This window comes from Octodon degus, unplaced genomic scaffold (genome assembly GCF_000260255.1).
Source record: "Octodon degus isolate 3935 unplaced genomic scaffold, OctDeg1.0 scaffold00240, whole genome shotgun sequence".
Classification (NCBI taxonomy): domain Eukaryota; kingdom Metazoa; phylum Chordata; class Mammalia; order Rodentia; family Octodontidae; genus Octodon; species Octodon degus.
Genome location: NW_004524816.1, coordinates 2,463,275 through 2,489,085, shown reverse-complemented (window position 1 = coordinate 2,489,085; position 25,811 = coordinate 2,463,275). Strand labels below are relative to the sequence as shown.

Below are 25,811 nucleotides of genomic sequence, written 5' to 3'. Positions count from 1 at the left end.
CTTTATTTTTAAGACCCAACAGCCTCCACCAAGAGGCTCCAGCATTGATAACCAAATGTAGCAATGTAGCAGACTGCAAAATAAATGCGGGTAACCAGAAACATTCTTATCCACTAATAATGAACTCACTTTAAAAGAAATTAGGAAATCAAGACCATTTCATAATAGCATCCAAAAAATTAAATACTTAGGGGTTAACCTAAAAAAGTGAAAAATCTCTACTATGAAAATTACATCAGAGAGAAAAATGACATCAGAAAATGGAAGAATATCCTCTCTTCTGGGTAGGCAAAAGTAACATAATCTGAACAATTATGCATCTCAAGCTGCTATACAGATTTAACGCCATCCCAATCAAAATACCAGTATCATTTCTCACAGACCTTGCGATAAGAATCCTAAAATTTATATAAAATCAGAAGGGATTGCAAAAGCAATCCTGGGTGACAAAAGCAAAGCTGATGGCATCTCAGTCTGAGACGTGAAGTTGTAGTATAAGCTGTAGTGATTAAAACAGCATTGTACTGGCATAAAAAACAGGCATGTGGATCCGTGGAACAGAACAGAAGCAGCAGAAAGGCCTCCGGGTGCACACAGCTATTTGCTCTTTGATAAAGGGGCCAAAAACACACTGGGGAAAACATACCTTCTTTAATAAATGGTGCTGGGGAAATTGGATATCACTATGCAGAAGGGTGAGTCCAGACCCAGGTATCTCACTACAAACTAAACTAAAATCAAAATGGATCCAAGATCTAAATGTTAAAACAAATACTTATGCTGGGCATGGTAGTGTAGATCTGCAACCCCAGGCTTGGATGTAGGATGCTGAGGCAGGAGGGTTGCTATGATTTCCAGACCAGCCTGGACTACATAAGAAAGCTCAATGTCTGCCCTCTCTAGTGAGATGCTGCCTCAAAACTAAAATAAAACACAAGCTAAAAACACATGATCTGCTGGAAGATAAAATGGGTACATGTCTTAAAGACACAGGCATAAGTGAGGACTTTCTGAACAGAACCCCAGTGCATGAAAGGTAACCCCGAGAATCAGCAGGTGGGGCTGTATTGAATTAAAGCTTTCTGCACAGCAAATGAAATAACCAACAGAATGAAGAGAAAATTTATGAATGAGGAAAATAATTGCCAGCTATTTCTAGGACAGAAGACTAACAACAAGAATATATGAAGAACTAAAAGAACCTTATATCCTCCAAAGTAATGGACCCAATCAAAAATGGCATGTGAAGTGAAGAACTACTTAGAAGAAATATAAATGGGAAATAGATACATGAGAAAAATTCTCAACATCACTGGCTACCAGAGAAATGCCAATTAAAATTACACCAGATACCATCTTACCATAGGCAGCTTGGTTATTATAGAAAATCTATTAACAAATGCTGGCCAGGATGTGGGGGAAAAGAAATTTACTACATGTTGGTGGAAATGTAAACTAGTAAAGCATTATGGAAATAAGTTCTAACTCCTCAAAAAACTAAAAATAGAAATTCTATTTGCTCCAGCTATCCTCCATCTTAGTATCTTGTAGGTATCTTTAAATCATTGTATTTTAGTGATACATAAATACCTTGTTTATAAAAGTGCAATTTGTAATAGATCTTGGGACAGATGAATGGATAACAAGTGTGTATTCACTGTATACATTGTGGTGTTACATTGCTATAGAAGAAGATCCACTTGAGGCATTTATAGATAAATAGATTTAACTTGAGCCCCTCATGTTAAGTGAAATAAGACAGACACACAAGTTCAAATATTGCATGTTTTGTCCTATATAAGAAATGCAACACAAGAAAATAGAAAGTAGGAAGTTCATATTTTTTCCCAAATTACAAACTGCATTTAAAAATATATTTTAATGTTTATGCTAATTAGTTTTGCTCATACCCCTGTTTTGTCTTAGTTTGTTGAAAATGAATATGTGTATTATGTTTCTTTTTTGTAAGAAACATTTTGATTTATGCCTTGTACTCTGAGTAACTACTTGAAAATAACAATACACAAAACTATAGCAAAAAATAAAACTTTAGTAAGGAAAAACCTACACTTCACCATAGTTTCCTTGAATATGGATTTTTTCTGAGAATACTTTCATGAAATACAGATCAAATTGATTTTTTTTGTAGTAAATCCAAATTTTATCAGCCAGTCTTAGAGGTTTTAGAGACAATGCACAGGTAAATATACTACAAATCCCCCCAAAAAATGAGACCCTGAAAGACCCTAAATAATGATCTTTTCCAATCATTTTATATTTCTGATTTTAGCGACTTTTATTTGCTACATGAAAATAATTTGGAGGTAACTTTCCCTCCAACTGCACTTTGTATTTTCTATAATATCTACCCTCAGTAGAATAAGCGCTTGCCTGGCAAATGAAAGGGCCTCAGTTCAATCCCCAGTTCTGGGGGAAAAAAACCAAACCTACATTCAAGTACTTAATTTTCCTTAGAGTGAAAGATGTTCAGGGAAAGAAATCCACGAATAACCTTTCCATAAGGCATGAATTCATTTAAATTGAAGCATCTTTCTTCCTGGCTACAGCACAGGCACAGAATATTTTCAAAGGTTAAGGTAAAATGGTGTCATGAATGTGTTGGACTTAGTGATATCTATGATGATGAGAGTTAATTACCAGGCATATAAAGATTCTCAGGGTTAACTGTTGTGTTTACCTAAACATCAACTCTTTCTCTAGGTATTTCTCCCGTGTGGCTTTGATCTCAGCAGATACTTGGTGGTTATTTATACTTTTTGACTAACAAAAATTCAAAGTAGTTTGGAAAGGGAGGAAGCAAGGAGAAAAGACTTTCCCCCCTTTTCTTTCCTTCCCTTCTCTCCATCAGGATCTGGGCCTTTGGAAAGAAGGTGAGGAAGGATTTTCCCTAGGTGAGTTGTGGTGTGCTACTTTCACCTGTAGCTTTTTGCGCCAGTGTAGCTAGTCAGCAGCCCCCAGAACTTGAACTGTTGGGGGCAGGATGTGAAGGCGACAGTCTCTCACTCTTGCCAGCCCTGAAGTCGTGCAGTCTAAATATAGTGAACTCGGTAGCTCATCACCTCATCTGATTCCTCTTCATTCTCTCCGTGTCTCCCTTCCTGAGTACCCTGAACTTGTGTATTCAGTCCCAGTAGGCTTCACAGTTAACATATCCTTGTCAACCGTGTAATCTGAAGTCATTTAGTACAAGGAATTGTTCTTGGTTGCAATCAAGCCACTGATTTTGGATAATGCCAGCAGGAAAGGAATCCATTTCGAAGGCTAGCCTGCAGTTTGCAGAATTGAATAAAGCCTAGAGAACAAGGCTTGGAACTGTGGTCTAAGTGGGTGAGTGGGCAGGCAGCATGCCATTGCCAAAGTCAGCCAGCAAATGATATCTGGCTAGCATTTTATAAATAGAACTTGTCCTGAGAGCTGCTGGACATTGACCCCCATCGGTGCTTCTGGGAATAACCTGCAGCTGCCCCTCTGCTCTTTGTCTCTTGCTTTCTGGCACACAGGTGTCCTGCAAGACATCCCCACAACCACCTGCTAAGCCTCACCACCTCTCCATGATATCATCAATGTGCTATGCTGTTGTCCAGTGTGGCGAGATGGCCCCAGTCCTTATGGACCCAATGGTGGAACAGAGCCAGACAGTAGCTGTAACCCTGACAAGACGCTCAGTGTGCTACAGCTGCTTGTACCAGGGGAAGCAGACTGCTTTTGGCATTTCTGCTGTGGAACCTGCATTTTCCCAGTCACTGCTCATGTGGTGTGTTCCACGGGCTGACATGCCTTGTTCTGGCCAAACAGTCTATGTCTGAACTAGCTTGAGAAAGTAGGGTCCCCACGAGATGAAACACACCACAACTACTGTCAGTCTGCAGGGTCCGCCTGCTCCCTGCACCAAGTAGTTATTACCACCTCAGGACTTTTATGCTGCCATTAATCCTTGTCATTTTTTCAGGGCTGTGGCATTACTTCGTTAGTCCTTTGGTAAGAAGAGAATGATGGTGTAAGGGCTTCTGTTTGGTTCTTCCTACCAAAATTCCTGTCTCCTAGTTGTCATCCCTGTGGTTGATGACCCAAGTGAAGGGGCCTCCTGAAACTTTCACACGGTCTCTATCAGTACCTTAGCTGACTGCAAGCAGCATAGACTGTGTTTTTATGCCATCATAGATGAAAGGATTATAAGTAATTTATAAAGCAATTGAATTTTCAGATCACCTGCATTAAGGATTCATAGGAGAAAAAAAGGATTCATAGAAGAGTAATATATTTTTAATTTTGCCTGAATTGTGGGTATTATAATGTATATATAAACAAAATAGAGTACTATTTGAAAACTTTAACTCAGCTTTCTGTGACCTAAAGCCCAATTTTAGAATTACTGACAATCCCTAAGTAATTTTAACAGCTTTCATGAAACACCACATTATATCTAAAACTGTATCATACAACATCTCATGTTTGCATTTCCAGCATTGTTCTTTTTTGTTTCTAACTAATCTTGTAGGAATCATGATGCAAACAGTCAAGACATGTATATTGCTTGTGGTTTCTAAGTTTAGAAACTCTGTTGAACCCAAGGACCTCTCCTTCTTCCCTCCCTGTAGCCCGCCTTCCATTGCAGTTTTTGGACTTTCTGGGTAGATTGTCCCATAAGTTCCTTGTAATCTGGATATTTCTGACTGCATCCCAGTGATGTTGGTTGTCTTAGAACTCTGTCCCTTGTCTTTCTGGTAGGATGGGCGGGGGAGTCATCACCAGGGGTGTGTGTGTGTGTGTGTGTGTGTGTGTGTGTGTGTGTTGAGACTACTGTATAAGTGCTGTTGCACATTTTCATGCGAACTATGTGTTTCTATGTTTGATATGTTAGCACTGCTTTGATCCACCATTTCATGAAAGATTACAAAATAGTGACATTCTATTGTCCATCATTAATTTTTTGGGTAAAATATCTCCACATAGCAAGGCGTGTCTTTATCAACAACTTGGTTACATTAAGCTATGTTTGTGCAGGAAAGAGATTTATTTTTTTTTATTCTCTTCGCTTTCAGAGTGGATTGGTTCCCTTAGGCATCTTTCATAGGTAAATTGAATTTTTTAGTATTATCAGAATTCCTGGATTTCAACACGTTTGATGTATTTCAGTCCATTCTGCCTATTGCTGCTGGTGGTGCCCCACTTCTAACCAGTGGGAGCTTCTTTAACTCAGCTCTGAGTCTTGGGTCAACGTGAGTGCAGCAGGCGTTGATAAGTTCCCTGCCTTGTGGAGTGCAAGGTTGTTCAAGGCTTATCTTATGTTTCCTTGCTTTGCAACTTTTTTTGTTTGTTTGTTTTGCAGAACTGGGGATTGAACTCAGGCCCTTAGACTTGCCAGGGAAGTGTTTATTCCACTGAGCCATCTCCCCGAGGTTTGGTTTGCAACTTGAATCAACTATTCTACAAGGTGTCCTAGTTTATTTAAGTGAATCAATAATTAGGCCATGTGAGCCTGGATACCTCAAGATTTGAGCATAAGGAATATTGAGTCTGGAGTTTGTGTTAGAGAAATTAATGGAAATAATTCTGGTCTCAGGAACTTACTATAATCTATGTTTGTTTCTGTCTTACTAATAGAGGAGAAGTCTTTTAGGCAATGACTTAGGGACCCAGAATCATTTTATTTTATAGTGATAAAAACCTGTAGTGTCTCATTGTCCTCTTTTAGCTGTTAAATGGAAAAGTGGAGACATCTATTTTTTAAAACTACTTTGTCCTGGGAGTGATACATATCATTTCTAGTTTCTTCCCCTCCCCCCAATTATGTTTGTTAAAAACTGACAGGCAAAACCTGTACAAAAATACCTCCAGTCACTTCTGCACCCGTTATCTCAGGAGGCGTAATCGCCTAGGACCCCCTTGTCCTCTGCCGTGGCCATGACCTCTTCCTCAACCTCAGCCTCCAACCTCTTCCTGCCACAGCGTCCCTCTTCTTAGATTTCACCTTAGGTTCAGCAGCCACAAGTAGCGTGTCCAGAGGCAAGCTGTTGGGCACAATGAAATAGTGAATGTTATTCCCTCGAATGCTCAATGTTTCCAGCCGCACCGGCTCTCTGTTCTTTAGGGTCATCTTCATAGCTTTTAGATGTGTGTTCCTGCTGACATCTATACCTGTGATTGTTCCATGCACCTGTGTTCCATTCTTTAACTCAATGGTGACAGTTTCATGACTCAATTTCATCAAAAATCTCACAAGCTCCATCCTAGCAGTGCTGACAGCCTTTTGACCCATTGTGTGCAAAACACAACGAGCAGGATCCAGCAGCCCAGCTTCTAGTGTCTAGTAATGAGAATTAGTCATGTGGTGCATCTCAGTGAAACATGACAGAAAGTGTGTCCCCTGGCCGGGCACTCCTCCAGCTAGGAGCAGAGCACACACTATAGTTGGGTGCCATGCCATCATTGCCTCAGACCAGTGCTTCTGACTACACAAAACATGTGCTTTCCCCAGTTTCCTCCAGGGAGCCAATCCGAAATCTCAACCCCTGCCTTCGGCTCAACGCCTAGAGTCTCTGTCTTGGTAATAGACAATGACAGAGCGTAGGCAAGAAGACCACCATGAACTCTCCCTGTATGGGGAAGATAAGAGGGGCCACGGTGGTCACTGCACTAAAGAAATTTTAGTCATATTGGGAATACATGGTGAGCCCTTTGTTCTCTGACAGTGGACAAAATTCCTTGCTGACACTTGAATTCTACTCCATACAAGCAGTTTGGAAGGTTCTTGATTTTCCATTTTCATATATATATCCAACTTTGAAGGCTTAATGCAAGACTCTGCCATCCTTAGAAATTATAAATCTGTTCTCTACTTCTGTGTGTTGGAGGTAACTTTGGAAATTCAAATGTGTTTTTGTTTGTTTAGTCTCAAACTCTATTTTTTTTTTAAGAAAAGGCTTTGGGGGTCAGGGGAGATAGCTCAGTAGAATAAGTGCTTGGTGCAAGGGCCTGAGTTCAATCCCTGGTTCTGCAAAAAAGAAAAAAGAAAAGAAAAGGGTTTAGGGCTGCCAGGTATCTCAATAGACTAAAGTGCCTGCTTCGGCAAAGTACAGGAACAGGGGTTCAATACCCAGCGTGCCGTGCTGGCCCCAACCCCAGGGTGTGCAGAGATAGTGACTGAGACTTAGCATGGTGGTATGCAGCTGTAGTCCCAGCGTTTGGGGGGCTGAAAATAGGAGGATCACTATGGGTCTGATCTGCGTAGTGAAACCCAGTAGACTCTGTACTAAATACATTTAAAAAGGTTTATTTAAAAAAATAAATAAAAAAGAGAGATGAAATTAGTCAAAATTATAAGAGAAAAAGAAAGGAATGAGCTAGTGTAGACAGGGACTTGCAGGAAAGGTCAAACTGGGTACCCCAGACTATGAGAGAGAACCTGAGAAGGGCGTGAGGGACAGAGGCCCAGGGAGATGTGGCCAAAGGTCAGATTAAGGATCCCACCCCTCCCCCCCCCGCTACTTCAGGTGGGCTCACCACATCACCCATAAGGAGAGCTACAGCTTCGGCAACAAGGGAACAAAGAGAGAGTTGGTGTTCCTGCTTATACACAGACAGTGTAGGGTCACTGGCATAGAGAACTAACCAGAAGAAGATGGATCAGAGTAATACCAAGGTAGAGAATTGTTCAGCTGCAAAATTCAAACCTCTTTCTTTTTTCCTTTCTTTCTTTTTTTAAAAATGTATTTAGTACAGGGTCTATAGGGTCTCACTATATAGATTGGACTTGTAGTGATCCTCCTGTTTTCAGCCTCCCAAGTGCTGGGATTGCAGGTGTGAGCCACCACACCCAGTCTCAGTTGCCTTCTCAGCATGTCCTGGGGATAGGGTCAGAACAGTCAGCCGGGGGTCGAGCCTGGTCCCTGTGTCTGCCTAAGCAGGTGCTTTTATCCACCGAGCTATCTGGCTGGCCCTTCATCTCTCTTTTAAAACTTTGCCAGATGCCATTAATAAGATAAGATCCCAGATGCACAAAGCACGCAGGCCCAGCAAGTGCACTTTGGCCTTTGGAGTTGCTGCGGCCGGCCAGCTGTCCCTGTCATCTCCTCGCATGATGCCACTACCTCTGGATCACCAGTGCCTTGCAGCAGTCTCCTTCCCATTACTGCTGGCTGCGGGGACAGTTTTAGGTGTTTTTGTGGCTACTCATCATCTGAAAGCACTGATTTCAGTATTCCTTAGGGAAATGCTAGTGGCTGTAATAGAGACTGTCCCCAAATTAGAGAGGTTTTAGAACTGCAAAAAAGGACTTCAGAGCTCAGTGCTACATCCAGCCTCTTTTCGTGCTAGGAATCCAGAACCAAGACTGAAAGAGGTTTCGGCTTCGGCAGAGCTGCCCAGCGCCCTAAGGGTGGAGTCTCAGTTTCCCTGGGCCTGTGGATGTTGGGTTCTGCAGGCCTTTTACTGATGAAGGTCTTTCAGGCCAAATTGGGTATGTGTAAGTTTAACTCTACTAGCGTCTTGTTACAATATAGACGAAAGACATAAAAATGAAAAGTGATCAGTACACTTGACAAGGTTCAACTTGTGCCAAAGCAATGCAAATGAAGGTGCAGCATAGCGTTTTTCTCTTGTCATTTTGGCAGATATTACAAAAGCTTGATGCTGACTTCTATCACTGAAGGTAAAAGTAAACACATGCGCCTCTGCACTGCTGAAGGATGTTTAGCTTGGTAACGAGTGACAAAGTCCAGAGAAGTGTCACTTTCACTGCTTATCTGAATTCCCTTGCTTTTTCTTAAAGTTATGAACCCTTTAAATTGGGAGGCATTTTTGTGAGTCAGGAGCCTCACTATTAAAACTAATTCCAGGATGATTACAAGGGGCTGATGCTGCTGTGTAATCCTTCATTTCAAGAGGAATATGTGCTCTCATTTATTTGGGTAGAGTGATTTGGGTCAGGCACCGTAACAGAGCCAGAGGATTTACATAAACCGTCAATATAAGCTTATTTTAATATTAACAATATTACCCTGCCTCATAATTATTACTTTCAATGAATTTGATATTACCATGCTGCAATGAAAGTATTACTTTTGGACCCTGGGCTTAGATTCAATTCTAGCATTACATTTGACTACCAGGCTCTATGAGACAACATCCTCATGTCCCAGGGGCGGGGGCAGGGAAGGCGGGGGCTTCTCAGGGACTCTGGATATGTTGTTCTATGGACTCTCCAACTCTTCATACTTTCTCCTAAAACTTTTAATGTTTGCCCTAAGAAAAATCTATCTAGCTCATTCTTTTGTCTATCCCTTGGACAAAGAATTTCAGGCATCTGCTCCAACATTAAACAGCAGGAAATAACGGGCAGTGAAATGCTGACGTGTTCATTATGTCAGACAGTCTCAAGTGGTATTAACTTCAACATAGAGATTTAAGATACCACAAAATATGGTTTGAGTTTTAAAAATCTACTTCCTTTTCTAATCCCATATAGTTTAGTAGGTGAAAGGAATAGGTCTTGATTTTATTGTATGGATTTGAATAAGAAGAGTGGAGAAGCTGTTATGTTGGGATAACATTTGATGATGAAGGACTTCAGTAGAGTGCATTTGCCCTCTTTCTTTTTTTTTTCTTTTCTTTTCTTGTGGTACTAAGGATTGAACTCAGGGCCTCACACATGCTAGGCAAATTCTCTACCACCAAGCTACATCCAGCCCTTTTTATTTTGCTACGGGGCTTACCACACTGCCCGGACTGGCCTCACACTTGCCGTGCCCCTGGCTCAGCCACCCAAGTCGCTGAATTTAGTAGTCTTGCTCAGCTCTGCTCATCTGCTGTGTAACTTTTCTGTAGTAATGAAAGAAAACCTGGCATAACTGGTGCTCCCATGTGGGTGTGGGCCCCATATAAGCAGCCACAGTCCTTAATCATTTTAACACAGGATTAGCATTGCTGGGGCCTCTTACAAAGTAGAAGAATGTCTTTAGAGTGTGTCACTGTGGTTCTGTTAACATCATTTAGGAGCTTTATTGTTACTAGGGAAAACACATGGCTTTAGGGAGGATCAAAGAAAGGAGTCATTAGTCCCCACCTCACAAAAGACAGGTAAACATCACCGAGTCACTGGGGAGCATTGTTCATCTAGCAACGGAAAATTACCCTCCTCAAAAATCATACTGGTAAAAATGCAAAGGTTCAAGGAAGGAATGAAACAAAAGGCAAAGCACCCATCCCCAGCCGTGGCTCTTTGAACATTCTGTCTCTCACTGTTTCACTAATCCACTTTGATTATATCACGATAGTTTGATGGCCACATGGCTGAATAATCAGGGAAGAAAGAACATGGAGAACAAAACAGGAGAATCCTGCCATGGGCCTGCCTGAAGGCTTCCAGCGCATCATCACAGATTAGAAGTAGCATATCGAAATCACAACTTCAGAGATAGTTTGTTTATAGCTCAGCTAGGGTAAAAATCAATTATTAAAAAGCATTAATAAATATCACAGATGGCTGTTGGATACAGAAGAAGTCATATATATATATATATATATATATATTTGAAAATGATTAAAAACTTCCATTCTCAGTCTTTGACTCTGTCTCTCTGTTTCTCTGCTACTCTGTCTCTGTCTCTGCCTGCCTGCCTGCCCCCGTCTCTGTCTCTCTGTCTCTGTCTGTCTGTCTGTCTGTCTGTCTGTCTCTCTCTGTCTCTCTCTCTCTCTCCCTCTCCCTCTTCCTCCTTGCCTCCCTCTCTCCCTCCAGGGCCTTATTATGTAGCCTAGGCTGTGCTCAGCTTGCGATCCTCCTAGCTCAGCCTTCTGCACTGTGGCGTTACAGAGGTCCTTTTCTGGGCCTTGCTTCCTCGTCTCAAGTTCATTTGCCTCACATCCCTCCTCTCCCTGAATTTTCCCTCCTCTCCCTGAATTTTCAGTCACTATAACAAATGCCACTGTGTTGTTTTTCAACATGAAAATTCAAGACTAGAGCCCAAATGCATAAAACATGTTTCTTTGAATGTTTCCATCATACCAGAAAAAGCAAGGCATGATATGAAATGCAGTCTTTGAGAAGTATAATTACACTTTGATACTTTGCCTAGCAGTTTTCACTATGGCCCAGTGGTTCAGAGCATCAGGCATGCAGGAGGGGGGAGCAGCCGTGGTCATAGAGAGCTAACATACGGAAATAATCTAAGACCGCCTTAGCCTAAGACTGCCCCACGTTTGTGGGAAGAATGGCTCCTATCATCTAGGAGGATGGCCACCCATTTCCCATCATACTCTTTGTTCTGTTCCCTTTTGCACTGACATTCATACAAGTGGGGCAAGAGAAACACCAATACCCTGCTGAAATAGTTCCACAAGATGTCCCTCCATGCTTTTCTTGAAAATTTAAAGTAAATGTATGACAGAGTCAAGTTTATTTATCATGGACTAACATCTCTGATCTCACTGTGAGTTTGTTTAGCATGGACTAACATCTCTGATCTCACTGCGAGTTTATTTTTCACCCTGGGAGGTACAGGAGTAGTAGAAAGAAAGGCCCATGGAGGAGCGACTCCAGCTCTGCTAGGGAGAGGGTGGGACCTCAGGCAGGCTTGTCAGGTCCTGTGAGCGAACAAGGTCTCCGTGTTCACCTAAGCTGTAAGGAGTTCACAGGTCACAAAGAACAGTTTATCTGTCTGTAGCTTCATGTTTAACTCCTCGAGTACTTCAACCATCAAAGACTAATGAGTGGAATCAGGAGAATGCTGGGAGTGTGATTTAGTAACTCCTTCAACTCGCCAACATGCAGGGTAAATTACAGTAAGTACAAGATGTCCTCTCTTAAAAATAAAATCAGCATATGCATATGGGTATTTCTGATGACCTTCAGTGGAATGTGGGTTTGTTTTAACCTTTTAAACTATGTGGTCTAATCTTAGCCGAGACATTACGTTTCGTGTTAGTGTTTTCAGGTGACTTGTATACAGAAGACAGCTTCAAAATATGCTTGCTGATACCCCCTTCCTGTCCTTTCTCCTATGGTAAGCCACTTGCATTTTAAAAATAGATCTGTACTATGAGTCTTCAGTTGGCCCTGGTTAGTGTCCTCTTATGCGAGTTATTTAATTTAAAAATAGAACTGTCTCAGATATATATCAACTAGTTGATCGTCTCTGTCTGGAGTAAACTCTGAAGTGGGCAGTCAGCTCTGTGGAGTATTGTATGTGCACATAATTCACCTCTGCTTTCCCCTTGGTGAGCCCAGCAAAGACAGTTTGATTTTCAGATTTATAATTACTTACAAGTATTATCTTAGGCTAAATTTAACTTCTTCAAGGGCTGGGGAATTTTCTAATTTGGGTAGGAAAGAGATTACCATTAGAAAGTAGTTAACATTTAACATTTTTGGAATGGTTAACTGTGTTTAGATCAATCAAATTACTCTTACAGAGCACAATTATAATGTAAAATGTAGTGTTACACCTTGGGGCATATTAAAATAATCATTATTTCTATGAACACATATTTGTAAGGTAAAGGTGTACAAAGCTGACATTAATGATAAGTAATCCATTATTTATTAAGTCTAATTTTTTTTAAATTTTAAGTTGAAGTGAAATTTGATTGTGGAAAATATTTTTACATTGTGAAAATTAAATTGCTATTGATTTTGTGTCATTTTACGGCCTTAACCCTAAAATAGACGCTTTTTTTTTTAGACTATGGACTTAAGTTATTTGACATGTTTTAAAATTTTCAAAATTGGGTCTTCTATCAAATTTGATTGTGCAGGATGACATCTTAAAGTTTTATTTAACCAGATATACACATTTTTCACTGGTAAGCATAATTCCTCCTTTAAATGATCCTTGGCAGGAGTCACTTTTAATCCTGTCTGTAAAGGTCCTATTTTTTTGCCTTCAGCCATTGGAGAGCCCCTTAGCTTGTGCTCTAAGCCTTGCATGCATAAAGAGTCAGATTTATTCTTCAACAGAGAAATGAGCTGGCAATTAACCTGAGTCTTAATTTCATTTATTGCCAATTCTAATTTATACTATTAATTTCATAAATGTGCCATCAGTTTATATATATTTTTAGTTTAAAAAGTCATCACCATGACCTCAGCCAGACATTTGCATATTAGTTGTGTTTTGTATATTTCATGACCCTAGTTAATTTGTAAATTTGTGTATGAACAGACAAGATTTAATCTCAATTTTTAAATTTTAATTTCAGTCTAAGGTGCCTTCTAACCTATGTGTACTCAGTAAACAGTAGTTGATAAAGCCTTCTCTGGGGGAGGTGAAACAAGAAGCTAGGGTTCTACTACACATGCATTACAAATAGATGTTCTGTGGGTAGATGATCTACCCCAGTTGCCTACCTGGTAGAGTATGGGGAGATTTAGGTGGAAGACTCTGAGTTGAATCCACCTGCTTAGAAGCTCAGCTTACGACAAACGCATATAAAACACATTCTTCCTCCTCCCTGTTACAAAGGCCTGTAGCCAAAGCCCAGGCTCACTTAATTACAATAAGAGATTGACCAGAGCAGTGAAATGACTGTCAACTCCCAGATTTCTCTAAGTGAGGGTGAGCAAAGTGGGACCATTGAGAACTTGGAAGATTTATTCTACCATATGAGGATTTCTCTTCCTCCCTCCCTCTCCCTCCCTCCTTTTCCTAGCCCTTCTTCCTCTGTCCTTTCCTCCTTCTCTCCCTCCTTCCTTTCCTAGCCCCCCTCCTTCCTTTCCTAGCCCCCCTCCTTCTTTTCCTAGCCCTCCTTCCCCTGTCCTTCCCTCCTTCCCTACCCCCTTCCTTTCCTAGCCCTCCCTCCTCCTCCTGCTCCCTCCCTCCCACTGTCCCCCTTCCCTTCCTCTCTTCCTCCTTCCTTCCATCCCTTGCTCCCTCCCCTCTCACTCTCCTCCTTCCCTCCCTCCCCCCTCCCTCCCTCCCACTCTTCCTTCCCTCCCTCCCACTCTTCCTTCCCTCCTTCCATCCTTCCGTCCTTATTTGTACCAGAAATCTCAGGACTTTGCACCTGCCAGGCAGGGAGCTAACTCCCTGGCCTCCTATTAGGATTTTCTACCTTTGGTTTAACAACAAGAGAAAAATTTCCAAATAGCAGCAGAAAGTGGGAACTGTGATAAGTGACCGTTCAAAGCCTTGCTTGGGACATGGGGTTGTGCGCTCCACACCCGAGAGGGCTCTGGCCACACCACACTTCCTGAGAGGTGTGTCGTCATAGGACATGTGGAACTGCACCGTAGAAAGGAGTCTTTTAGCCAAGCACAGTCCCTAGCGTCCCTGTGGCTTCTGGAGGGGTCAGCTTTTCTGCCCTGGTTCAGCTAAGGGAAAGCCATTTCAAGCTTCCCTTGCACTCGTACTTCCTAGAGGACTGGGGGTCAAGGAGTAGGGGAAAGCGCATCAGGGAGTGGAGGCAGAACCCTGTGCGGGAGGAGAAGGAGCGCGTGTCCCTCCGCACGAACAGCGCCGCCCTTCTGATACTACGTTTCAGCATCATTTCCTGGAGCTCCCGCACACACCACCGAGGATCAGACCTTGGTGACTGCTTTGTCCCTGTGTAGCTGTGGTGTATGAACTAATTAGAATCCATTTGCCCTGGATAAAAATGGTGTAGCGAGAAAATCAAGTGATTTATCTCTGGCTTCTGCCTCCTGGTCGTGGAATGAAATCTGTGCTTCACTTCCGTCGCCCCTTTCCCCGCCCCCCCCTTCCTCCCCTACACCTGTGTCAATCCACTGCTCCAAGAGGCCCATTTCCATCCTAGTGGTGCCTGGGTAGCTCCTAGAACCTCATGCTTTCCTGCATCAAACTGAATCTGGAACTCTTCCAAAGATGCCCAAGTGACAGCTTCTGGCGGTAATTCAGCTGTGTTGCGCTGGAAGGACGCAGGGCCACGCAGTCCCCACCCAGATGTGAAGCCCTGCAGATGCTCAGCGCACGGCTCCCCGCCCGGCCCGGCTGGTGCGCCTCAGAGCGTGGCGTGGTGTGTGGTCAGGGCAGCTGGAGTGTGTAATGCGATCTGAGACCTGCACACTACCCTGAGCACAGTCCGGAGCACGGAATGTTTCTGCCACAGAGATAGTGGCTTTGCCCGTAATATTTCCTGAATATTCTGGAGGGTTCTTTTATGTTGGTTGCTCCATGTATTCATGGAAGAAAACCAATGGTTGACTACAAATAATGGTAAATGGGGCTGAGGGCTTTTGGTCATTAGCCATTCATTAGAAAGCCACAGCTCAAGGCACGAAAACAGGCCCATGCCCATCCTCTTGCTTTATCTATTAGTAAAAGGAAACCTGAGGAAAATGTAGCCCGGGATTCCCGGTGAGCGCCAGGAGGTCTTGGTGATTGCTTGAATCAGGCAGCGCTTTCTTAGGAAGCGTAACCCGATCCTCTATCCCCCTGCCTCCCAACCTCTGCTTGCTTCCTCAGCTCTGCCTTTGCCATGCATTCAACACATGTGTCCACAGGGGAGGGCGCAGCAGAGAGAGCAATTTACATTCAGCTTCCCAGCCAGCACGAAGCAGCAACTCAGCCCCTGGGAAGGCTTTGGAGACTTGTCAGCAGTCTGTAGCTTATTTCTGTGTGTGAGAGGGTGTGTGTGTGTGTGTGTGTGTGTGTGTTTCTCTTTCTCTCTCGCCACTTACAAGCTGGAATCACTGTGGAGGAGCTGGCAACAAAGTCTTGTCAAGATCTTATCTCAGGGTAATGACTAATTCAAAATGAAAGGCTAAAATATTGATTTTCTTTAGAGGAATAATTGAGTGTTTGATGTGGAAAACACTCCATTTCTTCCCGAGGCAAGCCGAGCAGGGCTACGCTGGCAGCCCGAGTCTCTCCGCCAGCAGCAGGGGCTGGGTGTAAGCCGAGGCTGCCTTGCCCGGGAGCACCCCTAAATGGACCTTGGTCTCCATGCTTTGACTCTGTGTCGTGGCTTTGGATGTTGGAATACGGGCGGTGAGCTCCTGTCCTTCCGAAACTCACCTGATTTAAAGGAAAGATGAGTGAAGAACCAAAGGAGAAAAACGCCAAACCTGCCCACAGGAAAAGGAAAGGAAAAAAGGTAAGCAGTGAAAAGCAACATGTTATCCTTATTGTTCTCTAGCTTGAGCGAGGAAGGAATCTTTACGCTGGGTTTTTGAGAGAGATGGCTTTAGTCTGGAAGAAGCTGCTAGAACCAGAATGCTTTGAGTTTTTTTCTGGTCTATTAATGGGTGTGTTCTGTGTTGGAAAAAAAACTCACAATTCAGATACATGCTAAAATATTTAAACAGTTAAATATAGTCATTTAGATTTCACTGAACTGGTGTGCTTTTTCATAGTGAGGATATTAAGTAAACACATGTCCTAATTATGTGGGTGGGTGTGTTTTTTCCTTTTAAATTTTCCAGAATGCTTGTTAATCAACAGGGTACAATTACTAATGAATATTATTATGGTATAGATGTTTAGGATTAACACATATTTTAGGCAAACTTAGGGAAGCCTGTAGTTATACTTTAAAATTATAGTATGGAGGTGAACTCCATTTTAATTATTGATCACTTTATGGCTGACAAATCTCCGATTTGCATCCGGCCCTATCATGGCACAGCCATATCACTAATTTCTCCATTATAATTCATGAAATTTGTTTCCCATTCAAATGAAGAATCATGAATTAGCATAGGTGGTTACAGTAAACCTGTAGATTCTTTTTGGTTTTCTTGACTATGTATACATCAAAATGTGTCCCTAACTTTGTAATACATTTTGAAATAGGCAAAATGGTAATACCCAAGCCTTCGGCTTTAACCCATTGTGGTTTATGAACTGTCTTGGTTTTAGGGTGTGCCGGGAATGGAAAAGACGGTAGTACATCTGTGACAAAGGAAAGCAAATCCCAAACACAGGGTTGTAGTTCATAGCTAGCTAAAGAAAAAACGTGTTACTTTCTCATATCCAGCCCAAGTCCTCAGGTATTATATTTTAATTTCAGGGACTGTTAAATATAATTACGTCTCTTTCAAATGCTCCATTGTCCCAGTTTGATGTATGCTTAGCCAGTGGACACAGAGAATGGTTGGTTATAGTGGAGAGGATGGGGGATTTCATCTGCTGCTTGGCTATGTCAGTCATTTTAAAAAATGTTCGTCATCCATCTATTATTTATAAAAAGATTCATTTGAATATGAGGTTCATAGAGGAGCTACTATGAGCAGACGACACAGAGGGCATGCTAGGGACCCGCCAGCCTTCTTGGGCAGGGGTTCACACCCTGCAGAGCGTGAAGCTGTGCAGACCAGGCTGAAGTCAGCCTTGACTTCTTAGGCGTCGTCTCAGCAGGGGCTGATGATATTGCATAGGTTCGGGCTGATTTCCCAAGGGAGCAGGGCTCAGCTGCACAGCACAAATGGTTTGCCTGATGCCTAGAGGAGTGGCACTGGTCTCAAGGAAAAGTGTCAGCTTGGCTCATGTCTATGAGCTATGGCCTTAGTGTCTGACAGCTTCCACCAGGATGCTGCACATGGAGTGTCACAGAGAGCCCCGATGGACACATGAGCCACGACAGTGCAGTCCAAATGAAAGTGAGCAGTGGCTGGGCTGGTTGTGAATCACTGAGCTTCTGTGTGGACTTCTTTGGTGTGGCTTTTTTTTTTTTTCTGTCTTGCTCTACCTTGAAATTTCCCTGATTGTGCTTCGTTTCTCTTCAGGAGCTTATCCTGAGCAGAGCACAGCATAGATCAACTGCTTTGTGCCTTCGTCTTCTGTGCCACACTTTCCCCAGCTCTTGCCAGGGAATTCTCTGTAACAATCTCAGTGTCACACTGCCTGGTACCTTCTAAACTCCTTCCTGCTGATCTAGTGAAACACAAATTCCTGGCCTCTGGCCTAGAGACCCTTTGCAGTGTAGTCTGCAGTCCCACCTCAAGGTTTCCCCCTCCCCAGTTTCCCTGTTCCTATCTGATATCCAGGTTGGAACTACAACCAGTCCTTACATTAAAATGTTTCTTCTGATTATCCTTTGTCTACTGAGAAAACATTTCTAGGCCCACCCCCTTTGGTGTAATCCCACCAATTCTTGAAGGTCAAACCCAGCTCATCCTTTTCTTTAGAGCTCTTGATTCACCCTGGTAAGAGAACAGTCTTCCAGAGTGACACAGAACCTTGCAATGCCAGGGCACTCAATCCCTTCTGCTTTTCTGGGCTGTCAGATGCCAGCTCTGTGCCTTGGCCAAACTGAACCTTCTGGTCTTCTCTTCAGCAGGCACTTAGCACATGCCTTACATGCAGTTGGTGCTAAATCAGAGTTCCTTGAATTATCTCTACCAGTATCCTGACCAGAATTCCCCAAGAACGTTCAGGATCAGAGGGGACACATATCAAGTAGGAGTTGTCTTTTACATGAGCAGGCCTTTGCTCCCTATAGTGACTGTATAAAAGTAACACTATTTTATTGCTGGTTGTAACTTACAATATTTAGTTATTTAAATAAGTACCATTAAATATATGTTAGTTTAAAATAATTTAAATAAACCTAAATTTGTTCACTTAAACCAATGATGAATAGATGCATGAGTTCCATTTCTGAGCCAGATAGCCCAGAAGGTTCCTGCATGCTCCCCATGACCCGTACTGCAGCAGTGGTGGGTGTGGTCAGACAGCACTCCAGGTGGGAGGTGGTGTGATGTGCTAAGCTCTGGGACAGTGAAGCTTTCCAGATGAGTCAGGTTTCCTACTTGTGTGTGAAATCCTTCCCTTTTCTATAGGTGAGTGTATATGAAGTGATCCTTAAATGAGGCTTTGGTATTGAGTATTCTTAGGAGAACACTCACCTGCTTGGGGCCTTGGGGAACGAAGCCTCTCGAAGGACATACTGAACACTGAGTGGCCAAGGTAGATGCAATAAACTGCTATGTTATTCTTTCGCTAGCACTGAGCAAGGGCTTTATATTTTGCTAAGGCACATAAACATTCAAATTGCTGTTAGGAAATTTGTTTACTAATAATTTCTCTATTTTGTTGACACATGTGAGGAGGGCGTATGTGTAATCTCCATATCCCAAAGCTAGTTCTAGTTAAACGAAAAGTAGTTATTAGCAGTCAGAAGCCCTCAGTTCTTATGTAGTGCTACTTCTGAGTTGGTGGTGTATCTCTGATGGTACAATCCAATGAGGGCCAGCTAGCTGGCTCAGTGCCCAGGGATACTAGGACAGTAAGGGAAAATGATCAGCTAAAGCACAGTTTCTCAAAAGAAGTTTACAATGATTGCACCTAAACACAAAACTGATCATCATGGTGGAATTTCCATCTTCCTGGAGAGAGGTTGGTTCTAAAGAAGCAGTGACAAACAAGCACACTCCGCCCACTGCACTGCGGAAGTGCTTCATTCCCCAGCCGCCAAAGACAAAATGTACAGAGTGACATTTCATGGATCTGTTCCCTCAGATTCTGTATTAGTCAGCTTGTGGCACCATAACAAAGTGCCATACACTTGGTGGCTTAAAGAATAGAAATTTCTTTTCTAACAGAAGCCTGGGATCTCGGTGCCAGCATGGTCAGGTTCCAGGGAGGGCCCTCTTCCCGCTTCCTGGCTTGGCACCTTCCCTCTGTGCCCTTATGTGACCCCTTCTTCAGTGCAGCAGGCCCGTTGCTGGGGGGAGCTAGCTTCATGTAAGGCTGCTTGGTGAACTAGGGCTCTACCTCCCCACCATGGCCATGGTTTTATTGACTTTCATTTCTTCAGAACAGCCCTATCTCTGAACATAGCCACTTTGGAAGTTAGGGTTTTGGCCTAGAGATTTGGGTGGGCAGGAGGCTCAAAATTCAGCCCATGCAAAGAAAGCTGACTGTCCTGGTCCCCTACTTAGTTATATGTACTAAGCAACTCAATGATGCTTGGAGTTCTTTTCAGTAACTCAGTTTGGTCAGCAGATGGTATGTGGAGAGTCTTCCCTTAGTGGGCCAGCGCCAGCTGCAATAAACCAGTCTGCATAGAAAGGGTTAAGGGGACCAAATAAAGATGAATTCAGGCCCCTTGGTGGCAGAGTGGAAGGAGTGGTAAATTTCATTTTGAAGTCAAGAAAAAATGGATACAGGAAAGCATACTTGAATTGCTATTAGGAATAAATGTGCTTCCCAATAAGCAGAGTAAGTGCTTCTAGTGAACGACTGTGGACCGAGAGAGGGAGAAAGGTCAGAACGTCCCGGTGAGCTCAGGAGGCTAAGCTGGTTTTTGTATTTGGAATACAGAGCGCAGGGATATCATACAATGCGGAGAATACATGTGCAGAAAAAGACAGCAGTTGTTCCCCCAAAGCTGAATTCAGTCTTTTTTCTTGTCCTGGGATTTACCAAAAGGTTTTTATTAGCTGGATAGTGAGGTTAGAGTCTTACTTCTTTTGTAAAAATGCCAGCACATAAAAATTCTGCCACACAATGAATCTCATTTTAATGAGCTTTCCTATGTTTTAGGGAACATCGAGGAGGGAGTTTTCTTTATTTTAGTCCCACTGGCCTTTTCATCTTAAGACCCCAAAAGAATTGCCTTAGTCAGGCTGTGTTTTCTGGTCACTGTTGGCCCTCTCCCGCCCTTCCTTGCATTCCTCCTCTCCCGGGTAGTCATGCACTTGCCCTATGCACGAGAGATGTGCTTATCTCTTCTCTGATGAAGCTTAAATACCCAAATGTATGTGCAGCTTTGGAGGGAGGGTCCAGAGAGCGTCCACCCCGGGTGTCAGCCAGCCGGCGTTCTCAGTCCGGGTGGAATTGCTTTGCGCTGCTGCTGCTTCCGCTGCTGCCTGAGGCTCCTCCCGCTGAGCAGAGGGTGCGCGGGCCAACCTCCACGAGGGCGGTGGCGTTGGCTGGTGATCGCCACACCTGTGTTTGGACAGCGCTGAATCTGCTCACTAGTACTGTACAGGCAAAGAACTCCTGCACATCTGCTGCTGGTGGCAGGAGAGACTCGAGCGGTGGCTTCCTGAGCACCATCACATGTTAGTGCCTTGTGGCCTTTGACGGGCTAATGGGGCGCTACACAGCAAGTGGCTTTGTGTTCTTTCCTGATTTACTGTATGTTTCCCTATCCAGTGGGGTTTTCCCCCTCTTAGTATTATTTTGGTAGAAATTTTCAATATTTCACTTTGTACTTCCTCTTTGTTATTCTCTCTTCGCAGATGCTATCACCTTGATCATTCGCGGACGTGGTTCCGTGTCTCACGTGCCCACATCCAGGACAGAAGACCTGTCCTGCCCTCTCCTCCAGCAGTTACTGTGTAGTGGTATTTTCCGGAAGTTAGGGTCGCAGCTTGTTCACTTTGGCATGCACATTTCCATGCTGTCTTGGCCCAGTGTTAGTGCTTACTTGGAACTTTCCTTTTACAGTAATACTACTTTTGACTTCAAAATTTTATTAAGTCATAGATCCATAACATAATGCCCCTTTAACAATCGTACTTGGCAAGGTAGGTGGATCTGGAAATTTTGTTTAATTTTTTTTTGTTAGAAAACAAGAGAAACATGATGTAAATTTATTTTATATGTGGCTATCTTGAGGCATGGATTGTGGTCATGATTTGTAGAGGTAAAATATGGTGGTGATATTCCACAGGCTCATAGTATGTTCTCCATAATGGCAAAATCCAAAATAAAAAAAGTGAAAAATCTTTCTCCTTTGGCAGCAAAATGTGACCTAACCTGAACTCATTTGGCAGCCAGACCTGACCTGACCTTAAGTGAAGCTATTTATAGTTTTGTTTTGTTTTTTTTTTAAACAGAACCAGGGATTGAACTCAGGCCCTTGCACTTGCCAGGGAAGCACTTATTCTACTGAGCCATCTCCCCGGCCCCTAGTCTTTATTTATCTTACTTAGTGTGAATGTCATATGTTTCAATACAAAAGTAAAAATTGTTTGCTTATGTTACGGTGTCCTAAGACTCTGGTAGAGTTGTCCATAATAGCCTCAGGAGCCTTTCTAAAATCTGAAAAGTTCTGAATTTTAAAGCTTTCTGGCTGCAAGGATTTCCCACATGAGTTCTGAACCTGTACTGAGTTCTGCAAGAGACTGGTGACTAGCTCGTGCGTCTAAGCTTAGTGTAGAGTGAGGGAGAGGCACGCCTTGTGTCCCTAATAAACTGCAGGTAAAGCAGTGCTCTGTGGTCCCTGGTGCTGTATTAAAGGACTTGTAGGCAAAACTGTTTTCCGAGTAAGTTGACGTAATACTGCTTGCTCAGTCTGAACGTTTGGACAGGTCCATCTTGAAGATTATAAACTTCATTTTTAAGTAGTTCAGTGGGGTTTATAAATAATAAGAAAAATGATCCTAATGACTCTTTTTAGAAATTCTGGGGTATCTGTTGTTGTGATTGTCTATCACTGCTTGGGTGAAGTCATAAAAATTCATATTTTTGAAAGAAAGAACGTAGGCCTTAAGGAAATTATTGTTTTACTGGAACATTGTATCTACTTGCCAAGAAAATAATGTTAATCATAGGAAGGATAATTTATTTCCTACAATTAGTACACCAAATGGCTTGCATAGATAGTCCTGTTTATTTCTATTTTTTTAATACAACTTGACTTTAAAAAGTTTTCTTTCTCTTTCCTTTGTGCTACACATCATTGTAATGATGATGCATTTTATCCCGTGGCTATGTTAGTGCTTGAGATCTAGACATTTCCTTCCTCTCTCTGTTTCTGTGTTCATGTTATCATTCCAGCTATTGAAATGCACTGGTCCTCCCCTCAGGGAAATAATTCAAACAAAGCATTTTTATTCTTTTTCCTAGAATTTTCTTATTGGTACATTTTATATATACATAGTGATGGCATTTATCATAGGGGAATTGTACCTTGCTTCAAACAATAGTTTCAAGCAGTTTTTTAAAGATTTAAAATTTCTGAATTTAGTTCAACTTATAGTACCACATTTCCAAGAAAAATGAACCTTTTGCAAAGACATTTAAATAAAATCATTACCAAGATGCACAAAAATGAAATTGTCCAAAACTTCTTGTAAAGAAAAAAATCATTAAAGCATATACATAAAAATATTAGCTATGGAAGAATAAAATTAAGTAGCATCTTATTCCACATTAGAAAGAGAAAAAAAAGGACCAAGGGTGTAAGAAACTAGACTAATTAAAGGACTGAAAGAAAAGATCTGTTCTCTTTGAATTTTATACTTAGCAAACATACCTTTGAAAACTAAAAGTAAGATTTTCTAGTTATACAAACTTGAAATATTTTAATACCTCCAGAAGTAGCATATACAAACCATGTTTATATCTTTTTTTTTAATTTTTTTATTATTTTATTTTAATGTGTGTGTGTGTGTGTGTGTGTGGCCAGCTCAGCCCACCAGGGGGCGGGGCTGGCTGGCATGTGGTGCTGGGGGATTGAACCGCGGTCTCTTTGCTTTGCTAAGCTTGTTCTAAGTAGGTGCTTTAGACCACTGAGCCATCTCACCAGCCCCAAACCATGTTTAAAACATGGTGCTCACCAGGTGTGATGCACGCCTGTAATCTTAACCCTTGGGAGGCTGAGGCAGGAGGATCGCTGAGTTCAAGGCTAGCCTGGGTTAGAAAGTGAATTGATGGCCAGCCTGAACTACATAGTGAGACCCTGATTCAGAAAAATAAAAGCAAACATACAAAGAGCACAGTGCTATAGGATATGACTATTTTTTCCCCTGTTCCAGGGAGTGAAGCCATGGCTTGCACATTGAGCTATAGCCCTAGGTGTTGCTCCTTCTGTCTACCTGTGTTGTGTTGTGTTATGTTGTGTGGTATTGTATTATATTGTATTATATTGTATTGTATTTATTGTTTTGCATTGCATTGCAAGACAGGATCTCACTAAATTGTTAAATTGTCCAGCCTGAGTTCATGCTTGCTCCTTTTTCTTTAGTTTTGTGGAGTGCTGAGATTGGAGGTGTGTGCCACCATATCCAGCTTATCAATAATAATTTTATTCATAGTATCAGGTGCTGTCAAAGGTCTGTAATGCAATTTTCAGCCATATAAGACTCTTGCTATTTCCTGTAAGAAAAACAAAACTCTAAATCATTAATACCAAAGAAGAGTTGAGATTATGAAATTTAGAACCTAATTAGGCAGTTTGCTGTTTGTAATTGTGAGTGCGGACAGCCTCCAGAGGGTCACCCCTCACTTCCAACTCACTAGTCTCACATTCTATGAGATGTGCTTGTCTGGCATGTTGTGTATGTGTCTTCTACCAAAGTGCAATCACACAGAACTGTTTTGGAGATCTATTTCATCATTTTGCTCTGCCCCAGCACCATGCCTACATCTACCTACCTACCTTTCTCCCTCTCTTCTTTCTTTTCTTTCTCTCTTTCTCTCTGTCTGTCTGTCTGTCCCTCCCTCCGTCTCTCCCTCCCTCCCTCCCTCCCTCCTCATAGCAAGGATCAAACTCAGAACCTTGTATTTGCCAGGCAGGTGCTGTGCTACTGAGCTATCTTCTGGCCCCTCATTTATTCTTTCCATAAAAGCTTTCCAAATATTTCTTCTTCCCCATGCAAGGGATTCATGAGGAGCAAGCAGAGAATGAACACCCAAAGGAGATAGCCGCTGCTAAGTTAGTACAGCAACTCAGAAGAGGCCGGTACTGTGGAGAGACCAGGCTCTGTGAGGGGTCATACAGGGGCTCACTGGGGCGTCTATGGAGGAACTTGCTGAGAAGTAACCCTTGAGTTGTGCCCCGGAGCACAGGGACTTGGTCAACACTGAGCAGGTGACTTCTCAGGTGGAAGGCTCTTCCTGGTGAAAGGCCCTGTGGGCTTGGGGACTGAGGAAGGGTGACGCAGTGCCTCCTGCTGCACTCTCCTGCTGGGATGAGCTCTAAAGATTTCTTCTCTCCGTGCTTAAATGATTTTTCCCCCCTCATGAAATTCAACCAATATTTTACAAGTTTAAAAGGTGAGAAGTAATATTTTAGGGTGTCACCCAGGGATATAGGATACCTGGACAGTATAGCCCCCGCTGGACTTCCGTGGAGCGAATGAATGTTGAGCATTTCTCTACTCCCAGCTTTCCCGGTGGTGTGATCCACTGTTGTCTACTCGCCACTGGGACGTAGGTATGGCAAGAAGAAAGCCGAGTTTCTGAAGCTTCTGTTTAACAATTACTCTTTTCATAGGACACAGCCTACATATAACACAGAAACACAAACAAACACATGTATCAGAAACTTAATAAACCTTGGTATGCTGTTCACACCTGATAAATTTTGCAAATAACTCTTAAGTGTCCTATAAAATATACATCATCTTAGGTTACGGGCTCTGCTGCTTCAGGTATTTGTATTCTATTTCGTGTCAGCATTTTGTATGTACTTCATGCAAAACTCAACAATAATTATAGCAAGCCAAGCTAATTACTTGAAATAAAGCTTAAGCTGTATGTAATTTATCTGGCAATATTATGCAATTTTCTGTTTTCCATGAAGCTTTTTTTATTTTAGTCTTTTTACATAGTGATTCCACCACTTGATAATTTACCTCGGGGTTTTACCAAGCTGAAAATCATGCCTGTGATACTGTCATATTATCTTTAATGATGGTCTCTTTTTTTTCTAAAGCGACTTCATTTTAATTTAGAAGAAAGCAAAAATACATAGAAAAGTTGAACTGTGATGGTCTGAATATTAGTGAAAAAGATTTTGTGAGTAATTACAAGTAATTAAATGAATAATGCATGCTAATAAATATTTATGAATAACTTCAAAGTTTCTCTTTTGAGACAAAGTGATTTTGTTATGGGTTCTCAGCCTGCTGCCCCTCCAGAGATGTTTTTTAGAAATTTAAT

At 42.3% G+C, this 25,811-nt stretch overlaps 1 pseudogene; it reads right to left on the bottom strand.

Annotated features, from left to right (window-relative positions):
* Positions 1 to 5,874: 5,874 nt before the first annotated feature.
* LOC101585820 lies at positions 5,875 to 6,250 on the bottom strand (annotated as a pseudogene).
* Between the last annotated feature and the right edge of the window lie 19,561 nt (positions 6,251 to 25,811).